Source organism: Trichosurus vulpecula, chromosome 8, assembly GCF_011100635.1.
Source record: "Trichosurus vulpecula isolate mTriVul1 chromosome 8, mTriVul1.pri, whole genome shotgun sequence".
Lineage (NCBI taxonomy): Eukaryota > Metazoa > Chordata > Mammalia > Diprotodontia > Phalangeridae > Trichosurus > Trichosurus vulpecula.
In genome coordinates, this window is record NC_050580.1 from 128,458,804 (window position 1) to 128,471,372 (window position 12,569).

At 39.2% G+C, this 12,569-nt stretch overlaps 1 protein-coding gene across 3 annotated transcripts in view; it reads left to right on the forward strand.

Annotated features, from left to right (window-relative positions):
- Positions 1-12,569, forward strand: part of SV2B (synaptic vesicle glycoprotein 2B) — a 212,228-nt gene that overhangs the window by 150,074 nt on the left and 49,585 nt on the right. The window lies entirely within an intron of this gene.

The following is a 12,569-nucleotide window of genomic DNA, read 5'->3' on the forward strand; positions in this document are numbered from 1 at the left end:
CAAATACAGTTACCTCAGCACTTGGGTGCCTGTCCTCCATTTCTAGCTTTCTAGAGGGTTCATGTGACATTGTGCTTTTTTGAGTTATTTAGCCATGTGTATCTCATTAGAGGATTATTCAAAATGAAGAGAGCTCTGAGGATAGCCACGGAAACAATGGAGGCCAGATTGTGAGAAGGAACTGAAAAAAGACTGGGTATAAATGAGAAAGGAAAATGAATTGAGAAGTAGAGCTTTCACCTAGTCTTTGAATACCAGAAGTTTATTAGCAATATTCTCCCTCTGTATATATTAAAACAGCAACAACAAAACAACCTCCCATTAACATGCTGTCAGTGCGAATGGCAGTTAAAAAAAATCCTTCTCAGGATTTCCAAGACATTAATTTGTTTTTCGAAATTACCCACTGAATCCTCCAGCCCCCGTTAGTGTAAATTGGCAGCGTCAGTAACAATTTCATGCTGTGTCAGTGTCTCTGTTACTCGGTGCCTGGCAACCTCCTTAACGAAGCCCCAGTATGTCTAGCTCTGCTGCTCACCAGTGCGAGTGTTTGGCAGGAGGGGGGCAGGGGAGATGAGGGGTGTGTGTGTGTGTGTGTGTGTGTGTCCCCTAACTGCTGCATTCCTTCCTCTCTCCTAGAGATCCACCTAGTCATATTTGTACCCTTCTATATATATAGAAGAGATAATGCTGACTCACTATCAGAAATATTCACTTTGACTTGATTTTCTAGCGAAAGGGACTGGGTTTGAGGCAGGTCCTATCACAATGCCTTACTCCTTCCCCACCATGACCGAATGGATGTGGAGCTGAGTGTCAATGACTTTATATTTGTCTTTAGCATTTGAGCATTTTCAGAGTACTTTTTCATACATTATTTTGTTTACCCCAATGAGACCACATCTGGCATGGTTTTGAATCTCTCACTGACATGCTGTTCACCAGAAGGGAGATTAATGTCATGCTGTACTCTGCCCTGGTCAGAATGTACCTACAGTATGGTGTTCAGTTCTACAGGCCACATTTTAGGAAGGGCAGTAGCAAGCTGGAGAATGCTCAAAGGAAGGTGACCAGAAGGGGATTGGAGACCATGCCATATAAGAGTTGGTTGCAGAACTGTAAGAGTTGGTTGAGGAACTGGGGGTATTTTAGCCTGGAGCAGGCTGGGGAAACACATCTATAGTATTGTCTATAGTTTGGTGGTAAAGTGAGGGAATACTTAGGAGAGGACAAGCAAGAAAGCATTCAGAGGAGAGTGACCAGGATGTGTAGAATTCTGCAGACCATGCCTTGTTAGGATTGGTTGAAAGGACTGGGAGTATTTTAATTTGGAGAAATGAAGGCTTTAAGATCACAATAACTGTCCTGAAACATTTAAAGGGGGATCATTGTTAAGATAGTTCCAGGGGTGGGGAACCTGCAGCCTCGAGGCCACATGTGGCCTTGAGGCTGCAGGTTCCCCACCTCTGGTTTAGACTTATTCTGTTCATTCCCAGAAGGCTGAATTATGAAGAATGGGTAGAACTTACAGAGAAACATCTCAGTTACGTGCAGGAAAAACTTCTTAACAAAATTGTGTAAAAGCAATAATAAGGAATGGGTTCCCTCCTCGCTAAAATCTTGAGGCAAAGATTGTGTGACTACCTCTTGGGGGTGTTGTTGAGTGATTTCTGCACAAGACTGGATTGTATTCAGGGGCCTTCAAGGTTTCTTCCTATGATAGATTCTGTTATTTAATCTTGGAGGGACCTTAGTCAGTCAGTCAAGAAGTCAAGTCAACAAGCATTTCTTAAGTGCCTACTAAGTACCAGCCACTGTGCTAGGTGCTGGAAGCATTTAGCAGTGGCACATGGCAGGATTATTATCTCTATTTGATAGACAAGGAAACTGAAGCAAAGAGAGAAAAAAGACTTGCCTAAAATCCCACAAATAGTAAGATGTAGAGCTGGGACTAAAACCGAGGGATTCTTCTTCATCACCTAGTCTTCCCTCCAGTAGGCCAGGCCTTCTGTTTAGGGGTGGAGTCTGTGAAAGGAAAGTCCGTTAATTAGTCCCAAGCAGGGATTAAATTCCTAATGCTGGCCTTGGTAGCTTGGCCTTCTAGTACCAATTGGACTGGATACCTACAGTTTTCTTCTGTCTACATCCTGCTCAGCCATTAATTATAGTGCATGATAGCTGGAGTGAGCTCCTGAAGAGGGTCCTCGACCAGGAATTGTAACAATAAGCGACATTTATACAGACCTTTACAGTTTGCAAAGTGCTTTATATATGAAGTTATATAAAATTAGCTTACTTTAGTCTTGTTTTGAGATATGTACTATTAGCATTATATGTACTATTAGCATGATTATTATTGTTTTGAGATATGTACTATTAGCATTATTATTCCATTTTAAAGCTTAGGAAATTGAGGGTCAAAAAGCTATATATTGTTAATGACACTATTTAAACTCAATTTTTTCTGACGTCTAAGGCCAGCACTCTATTCCCTTTGCCATGCTTCCTCTCAGGAGATGCTTTTTAGGTATTTGATATCTGAGATCCTTTGAAGGTCACCTGATCCATGAAACTTTTTCTCATTTCCTTAGAAGCTCCCTCCCCTGAATCTAACCATACTTTGGATCAAAGAATTATGCACCGTAGAGGTTATATATAGGGACCGCTAGGTGGAGCACTAGACTTGGAGTCAGTAAGACCTGAGTTTGAATTCAGCCTCAGACGCTTACTGTGAGACTCTGGGTAAGTCACTTTTGCTTCAGTTTTCTCACCTGTTAAATGGAGATGTTAATAGCAACTCCCTCCTGGGGTTATTGTGAAGATAAAATCAGATACTTGTAAATTGCCTTGCCAACCTTAAAGCACTACATAAATGCTGCTGCTGCTGGGCCTCATTCAGTGCTTGGCTCAGAATCAGATGCCAAGGTTCAGATCCTCCCTCTGTCACTGTCTGACTGAGTGACTCTGGGCAAATGTCTGAACCTTTTGGAGCCTCAATTTTCACATCTCTGAAATGAAGGAGTTGGATTAGATGACCTCTAATGTCCAATGAAGCTCTAAATTGATGATCTGATGAATACACTTATTAATAATAATACTTGACATTTATGAATGAAAAGCACTTTACAGGCACCATCTTTTTTCAGCTTCATCATTCTGAGAGGGAGGCACTCTAGGTTTTATTATCCGCATTTTGTTGATGAGGAAACTGAAACTTTGAGCAGTGAAGTGACTTAACCTAAGGGCAGCTAGGTGGAACAGTGGAGAGAGTCCTGGACCTGGAGTCAGGAAGAGTTGAGTACAAATCCAGATTTAGACACTTATTAGCTGTGTAACCTTGGGCAAGTCACTTCATCTCTGTCTCCTGTTTCCTTTTCTGTAAAATGGGGATAACAACAGCACGTATCACCCAAAGATATTGTGAGGACAAAATAGCATAATATTTGCAAAAGCATTGTGCAAACCTTTAAGGACAATATAAATACTTTATTATAATTATATTTATTATTACTCATGGTCAGACAGCTAGTGTTGGAGGTTGGATTTAAACCTAGGTCTCTCTGGTTTCAATCCAGGGCACTTTTCTCTATATGTGGCTATGAACAGAGTCAGGCACCAAGTACTAGGGGGAGTTATTAAACTTAGATAAGATATCCTCCCTGCTTCTAATGCTGTAGGGTGGATATATACTATAGCATATAATACATTGTTATAATATAGGATAATATAATATGGCTAATGCTTCTAATCCAGGAACAAGAATTTTGACCTAATTTATGCCACAAATGGGGAAGGTCAAGAAGGATCGATCTAAGAGTGGAATAACAGTATGACAGCAGCTGAAACCAGTCTTCTCTCACTTGTTTTAATTGTCTCTTTCATGTATAGAAACCAGAAAAAGCCTTTGTTCATGAATATTTGGTGATAAAATTAATTGTGATCAGAACAACAGAACACTGTGTCAGTGGGCTATCCATCAGGTTGTAGAAATGATTTTATTTTAGAAAATTTTTCTTTGTAAAATTTTCTTTTGCTATGAGATTTTACATATTCTTTACATTATGTGGTCTCAGGATTATACTTTACATCACTGCCTTACTGTTTATATCAATAGTGCCCTCTACTGCCTAATCTGATGGCTTGACACCAAAAACATTTATTGTGATGGTTTTAATCATTGCAAGAAAATGCCTATTAATCCAGAAATAATGTCTTATTGTTCATATACCTTCTGCCCCAAGAAAAACAAAATTTATATTTGCAAAGGTTTTTAGTCCCTTCTTCATTCTCATCTCTCTAAAAGATACAATACCTTAGAGCTTATTCTGTGTTGCTGTTTATTTTTGCTAATGTTGCACCTACGCTGGCTATACACTGTTTAAGGAAGTGATTTATGGCAGTAATGATTGTGTTTCAGAAGCTCTATGTCTTCATCCATGCCTTTGGGAAGAATACTTGGGGGAATAGAAGATGGGTGAGTGTGTGTGAGATAAAATTACTGCTTGAATTTTCATAACACTAAAGGGATGTAGGGACTACACATGTCATGAATGATTACCCTTTTGCTGTTTCAATACAAATGGAATGAGCACAAGCAGTTAGATTTGTTGGCCACTGTCTCTAGAGTAGTTATGCTCAAACTTGGGGAGCCACTGTCTACCTTGGTGGCAATAAGAGGCCCTGTGGATCAAAGTGACTTTGCCAATCTACCACCAGAACATAGGTAAACATCCATTTTGAGGAAATATTGTTTAAGCAGGTATGTTACCATCATTGTGATTTTTTCGTATGTTCCCATTTGAGCTGCTTAATTTAGATTTACATTTTCGTCTCTGTTATTTTATTTTAGATATATATTATATATATATTATATCTATGCTATATGTACATGTACACATATATCCTCATTGCTTCAGGTTTTCAACCTTAAAAAATTAATAATATTTTGCTCACCTTGAATGTTTGTTAGGAATAATTAGCTATTTGTGCAGCTCTTAGTCCAACATGAAAAAAGAGAGATATAAACATAGACTAAAAGAGATCATCTAATGAAGGGGTTCTTAATCATGGGGCTGGGGGTTTGTAGGTAGATTTAAGAGAGTCTTTGGAGTTAGAGGGGAAATTACATTGCTATTTCAATAGAATTGATTTTCTTTGTAATCTTATGTATTTTATTACACGCTTTAAAAACAAACTGAGAAAGGGTCCATATAAACTTCTCCAACCAGATTGCCAAAGGGTTCCATGACACACAAAGATTTAATAATCTTTGATCTCGTCCAACTCCCTCATTTTACAGGAGAGGAAATTAAAAGCTAGAGAAATGAACAGGTGAAGCTCATAAGGTTCCAGCTCAAAGAGTGAGTTAGGGGAAGAATTAGGATATGAACCTGTGTATCCTAGGTTCTTAGTGTAATGTACTTTTCTCTATATGATACTGTCAAACTCAACATACACATATAGCATTAGCTCATTTTTATTTTTTAGAATGTCACCTTGAGTCAGGATTGAAAGAGATTTTTTTTTAAACGGAAAGAGTTATTTTCTCATGTTCATAGGTTCCTTGCCAGAAAAGGTTAGAAACTGTATAACTTTCATATTAATTATCTTCCAACATCAGATGTGAGCTTCAGGACTTCCATTGTTATGTAAACCTGGTGTTGGAGGCTCCTTCTGGTCCAGATTTACATTTGGGGATATGAATGAAATGAAAGACCATTTATTAAGTATTTATTATGTGCCAAGCACTGTGCTAAGATCTGGTAATATAAAAACTAAGAAACCTCAGTTTTTCTCTGGTTTATTCATTCTAGCCCAAATACTGTGGGATCTTTAGTATCTGACATAATATACCTCCCTTTCCTTAGTATTTCCTTCCCCAGCATATATTGATCAAGGATCCTAAAAAGCTTACAGGTTTATTACTAGTCAAGGAAAGCAAAATGTCTTGAATCAACACCCTGAAAATAAGCAAAGAGGCCAGTGAACAACCCACCTACTAGCAATTAGCATAGTCCATTATTGAAAACAATGGGCAGGTCTCCCAAGGAGTATACTCCCATTGAGTATGGCTGCAATCTTTTGTTGTTGTTAGTCCTACATTCTCAAAGAGGACCAATGACAGCAAGAGGGTGATATCTTGACTTGCATGTGGATTGGATTTAAGTGAGGCAGAGCTGCGTAGTAAAGTCATGAGCCTTACTCTCTCCTCCAGAGTCATCAGAGTCCAGTGGCAAGACCTACGTCAAGACTATGCAGGCTATGGATTGTTAACAAAGCTATTCTGGTCTCTCTTCTGGCTGTACCACATCTAGGATATAATTCAATTTACCATTCTTTTTAGGTCTAGCAATTATTGCCCGGTGCTCTGTCATTCTTGCTTAGTTTTGTGGCAGAGACCCATTTTAGTTCCTGCTGGTGGTATTCTCATTGTCCTCTTCCTCTGTGTACTGTAACAGACTGGTAACTCAGTTTACTTGTCCCCTCCAGGTCATGCTAAGGAGCGAGCAGAATGCTACCAAAACTCTTTCGTCACCTGCACCAAAGATTTTCTGTCTCCTACTCCGTCCCTCAATCTAGCTAGAGCCTGTTGGAAACCGTCTCTGTTTCTTCCCCAAGAATTAAGTTCTACAAATCTTTCACCCCCGATAGTGCTTGGCCATCAAAGCATCATACTTTCAACCCCAGCCTCCCAGGGGATCATGCCACCCTCTTACTCTGTGAACTTGGGACTTTTTTTTTCCTCTTCTGCTCCCTACTTCACCTCTTGAGAGCGTCAGAAGTTAGGGACTGGCAGGGAATCCTAAGTGGTCCCAGTGGCTTTTTCTGTAATAACTGGAATAGGGGAAAGGCAGGGAATGGGAGCAGAAGCTAGATATCAGCCTCACACGGATTGAGGGAATTTTGAAGCTTTGGCCATACTTATTTAGAAGCAAGTAGGATGTCATTTACTGTTGATTATCCTACATATAATAATTTTCCCCTCATCTCCTGCAAACGAATCCCTTCAATAGAGTACACATGCTAAATATGCATGTGGAGAATCACAGGAAGAATAAGGGAGAATCAAATTATAGGTCCCCTCCCACCAGGTAATGGAGCGACACATACTATGTATTATCTTGTCAGATTAAGTAGATAATTTGATTTACTTTGCAGTTCTATGAATTCAACATAACATTCTAGGCCCCAATGCCTTCTCCTAGGCTGTCTTTTATGTCTGGCATGTGTACTGTCTTCACTTCAACCTCTTAGAATTCCTGGCTTTCTTCAAGGCTCCCCTCAATCACCACCTACCAGGAGCCTTTCCTGATCCTTGTAATTGTCAGTACTCTTTCCTGCCCCAAATTATATTATATTTCCTCATTGTGTCAATGTATTCCCCTGCAGAGTGCTAGCTCCTGAGAATAGGAACTGTTTTTTTTTTTTTTTTGCGGTTGTTTATTGTGTCTGAATCTTCATAGTCTAGCATAGTGCCTTGTACACAGTGAGTAATTAATCAATACTTGTTCACTAGTAGATTTCTCTAAATCAGGAAATGACATCTGCTGAAATATGGACAAGAGACTAAAGGCAAAAAAAATTGTCAGCTCAGAATTGTCAGCCTGAGGGACCAAGGGTCAACAGAGCAGCGGTTCTACTTCATCAATCAACAAAGAGGATTGTTAGGAGTGAGTCAGTGGACATAATCCTGGGGAGAGTAGAGAGATACAAACATACCAGTCTGGCCTTCCCTCCTACCTCCTGCCCTTTTACCTTTGTGAAAAGGAAGCTTAGGCCCTCGGTGATATTTCATAATCGAAAAGCAAAAATGCCTCATCTGATTCAGAGCAGTGGTTGAAAACAAACCCCTTATTTGTAAATAACACTAAAATCTTTCCCAACAAAAGCCCAAATGAGCAGGTTTAGATTTAAAGGTGAAGGACTCATTAGGCTTCTTAAGAAGAAAACTGGAATTTAGCAGGGGTTGGGGGGGTAGGAAGAAGGCAGCTGGTGCTGTGTATTTTACAGCTCTGGCCATGTCTTGTGGTGTCCTTCTGAACAGATTGAGTACAAACACCCTCTCACTATCTAGGCCTGGCCAAGGCTGCTTAAAATATTCATTGTGTGCATTTTCCATTTCATGTCTGCAGATCTGCGGCCTTAGCCCCATAAATCCACCTTATCTAGGACTCTGCAAAATGAATCCAGAGGAGTAACATTGATTCTTCAAGGTTTCTCACCCTGTGCGAGGGATAGACTTTAAAGATGACCTTCTTCTCTCTGGGTAGTGTTGAAAGGATCTCTCATATATAACATGTAAGGCCATTCATTAGGAAATATGCCCACTTTGATTTTTTCTCAACTATGAAAATGTCACATGAATCAGTCTAATGTACTCTTTTCTGTATCCTATCATAATTCAAAGGCATGGAGATAGATAAATAGTTACATAACTAAATTGTCCACCAAGGTAACTGCCATAAATATAGGGAAATTGAAGAAAATGAATCATACATTTGAAATAATTTTGATGCAGTGTTTTTTTTTTTTAGCACACAGGGTGTGTGTGTGTGTGTGTGTGTGCGTGCGCGCCTGCTGGTTCAGATCTGAGATTTTATAAATTCGCAAAATTCCCAGTGTGGAAACTTCCTGGTTCAATGCAGATTGGCAACCCACCTGTAATTTATATTCTTAGAAAGTTGCCGAAGGGCACTGAAAAGTTAAGTGATTTATTCTTGGTCAGGTAGCTACTGTCTTTCAGGAGCAGATCTAACTCACTCCAAGGCTTCATGCAGTCAAAGAATCTACCTAGTTAAAATTTAATTCTTTGCGCATTTTGCTAACTTTACAATTTTATTTCTTATGAGAAACTTTTCTTGTAGGTGCTAGTTAGCATTTTTTGTTGATTGCTTTGATGTGGGAATGGATAAATGCTTCTTAACTTTGCAGATGAGTCAAAGCTAGCACATTGAATGGAAAGAGCGGAAAGCCCAACAGATGAGAACACTGAGTTAAATCAGTTGTTCTGAGCCCGAGCTTAGTGACTCAGTTACTTCATTCTCAGGTAGAGGGAACAGTGTCAAAGCCCAGTCCTTGTATCTTCCCTATATTTCCAAGAAAAGTACCTTAGCCCAGGATATTTGACTAGGGGTTTTCTAGGAGTTTCTAGATCAGCTTAACTATGGCCCTGGATACACTGGCTCCTGGAAGCATATAGTAGAGTGGAATAGAAAGAGACTGGGTTCTTTCCTAATACCTAGTTATTGGACCTTGAATTACCTAGCCTCTCAGGATCTCAGTTAGCCCATCTGTAAAATGAAAGTAAGGGACTAAATATATAATATTTAATAATGGCTAGCATTTGTAAAGCATATTGAGATTTGCAAACCAGTTTATATCTATTATCTTATTGGATCCTCACTTTGTGAAGATCAGTCTTACGAAATAGGTGCTATTATTATCCTCACTTACAGATGAGGAAACCAAGGCTGAGAGAGGTTAATTAAAGTTCCTTTAAGTTCTAACGATATAATACTGGGCCTTCCTTTATCTCTCTAACTTTTCTCCCTCCAGCCCCAGACAAAAGCCCATCTTCTATTGTAAGAAGTTCTCTTATGCTCCAAGCACATTTCTAGAAACGTGTGCCCTGAGGGACACTGTTTTTTTTCACCAATTATTCTCTAAATCTTAAAAATTTCTTAAAAAATTTTAAAGGATATTTAGCTCTGATGTAATACTGTATTGTCTTAGAGCTGATAGAAAAAAATACTACCAAAGTGAGGACAAGGTAGCTGGGAAGCAGATTCAACAAAAGAAATGTAAACTGGCTTTCCTAGGGTCATATTTAATAGATAATGAAACTGAGACCCACCGAGAGGAAGTAACCTGCCTAATGTAATAGACTCAAGACTAGAATCTAGGTCACAGTCCAAGGAAGAAATACCTAGAAGTCGATGTCCTTCTAACTTCCTAGAGGCAGCTAGGCGGATAGCCCACTGAATGGGCCTGGAGTTTGGAGTTTGGAAGTTTGAAAGACCTGAGTTCAAATGTGACCTCAGATACGTACTAGCTGTGTGACCTTGGGCAAGTCTCTGTTTCAGTTTCTTCAGGTGGAAAAGCAGGATAATGATAGCACTAACATCTCAGGGGTGTTGTAAGGATCCAGTGAAATAATAATTGTAAAATGCTTAGCACAGTGCCTGGCATATAGTAAGTGCTATTAAAAATGTTTGGCATTATTATGATGATTATTGTTACTGCTTAACCTTTGTTTGCCTCTGTTTTTTCCACTGTAAAAGGGGAATAAACAGCAGCACATACCTCGAAGGGCTTGTTGTGAGGACCGAATGAGATAAAATTTGTAAAGGCCTAAACATAGTCCCTGGCCTATAATACGTGGTAGTGTAACTGCTTATTCCCTACCCCATTCCATTCTTATGGCCCTTAGGAATGCTGCTTAGCCATCAGTAGGCCTCAGTTTCCTCATCATAGAAGAATAAATTTAAATTCTGGGCCACCAAGCAAAAACCTAAGACAATCTTACTTTATAGTGACATCTGTAGCAGATATTTCACAGGATTATTGTAAATTTCAAGTGAAACCGTACATACATGTGAAAACGCATTGCAGCCTTTAAGGCCAGTTGTTATGGCTGTTTGCTTATTTATAAAAAAGTTTACAAAAAGAATTCTGCTGGAGAAGACCCCTTCCTCTTGCAATATTGGGTGGCATGAACTCAGCAGGCTCTTCTGTATTCCAATGCCCTTGTCCAAGTCATTGCCACTATTTCCTGGAACCTTAAAAAATGAAATCTAAATACGGTGTAAAGTACAAGCACATGGTACCTTGAAGAGAGGCAAGACAAGTTTGTATTAGCAATTGTAAAGCAGGTGGGTATCTCAACCAAACCTTGCCAAATCAAATTTTATCATGAAGGGCAGAAACACTTATACCACAGACCAGTTAGGGTGCCAAAAATAACACACACATACACACACACACACACACACACACACACACACACACACACACACAAACAAGAGACTGTTTGAACCAGAGGGAACATTAGCGACCATCAAATCCCAATTCCTTATTTAATGATGAAGCTAACTTCTAGCAAAGTTTATAACCAAAGTAATATAACTAGTTAATGGCAAAATCTAGGGTTAGAAACTAGGATTTCTGGCACTATTCCACATTGTGCAAAGCTAAAAGAGATTTAAGATAGAAAGTAAGAAGAGTCATTCTCAAACTACTGCATTTTGGGGGTGGAAACAGGGAGAAGGCAGGAAAAATGAGCCCGCACAAGTGAAGAGAAGCATGAAATTAATGTTGACTCTAAAATAGCTGAGATACTAAAGTCACTTGAGAGAGAAAAATCCATCTTTAGCAGAAGAAATTAAGACAATAAATTTAGATAATTATAGCATAATAGAGACCTCAAAAATAATTGTAACATGAAACAGATAAGGGGCAAATTGGAGTGGTAAAATATGTTTTATATATGATGGAAATGCTAGAAAATATATCATATCTATAATTCTAGATGACAAGCTCTGAGGCATATGGAGAAAATGTCTTAATATTATGGGTAATTTGCTAAAATTAAAAATCTTTGATTACTACCTGGAGGGATTCTGGGGAAGAGTGGGGGGGTATGGTATTCTGTGAACTGTGGAGGGGGGAGGGGGTCTGTGAAAATTGAACAAAGGGCATGTCATTCTAACCTTCAAAGAAGGATGCCTGAGTTCCTTGAACAGAACTCAAGAAAGAGATATTGAACTAAATAAGTGAAAACCTGAAATGACCTTGCAAGAAATTGGAGAAATAGAGGTGGTATGATACATTGAGAAGCTCCTTGGCAGAAAGATGAAAATTAAAGAGAGAGCCTACTAAACCACCAGAATGATTAAAGGAGTGTAAATAAAGAGCTTGCCCATTGGAAGGCTACTTTGCTGTCTTACTGTGATGTAGGTCCAACCCTGGGAGTGACACTGAGTTCAGCAGAGTTCTGTCAGGTCTTGCCAAGCTGGCGAATTTTCCATTGTACTCCTGACAGTGGACTCCATGTTTGTTGTCAGAGAACCAGCTTAGGTAGCTTTGGAGGGGGTTCATCACAAGAGGGCCAGCCATCAATCAAGGGATGAATTTTTTTTGGTTGCAGTCGTTCGTGGAGTTGGTTTTCTAAGAGGTACAAAAGGGTTTGCAATATGTATCAGTGGGGAGAATCCACATAGATGAACTCACAGATCCTTGAAATATTAAAGTAAGAAAAATCCTCATAGGACTATAGATTTTGAGCTGGAAGAAATCAAAGAGGCCATCTAGTCCAACTCCCTCATATTGCAAATGAAGAAACTGAGGCTCAGGCAGGTTAAGTGATTTGCCTAAAGCAACACAAATAGTGAAAGAGGTGGGATTTGAGCTCAGGTCTTCTAAGTTAAATCTAATGTACTTTCTTAGTGTAATGCACAGACTAAATAGCTTAGGAGACCCTATCAATGTTTATTCTGTCTATAGGTTGCCTTTTGAAATGTTTGGAGTTTAGTAAACTCAAATTAGGGCTAGCCTTAGAAATATGTCAAAAC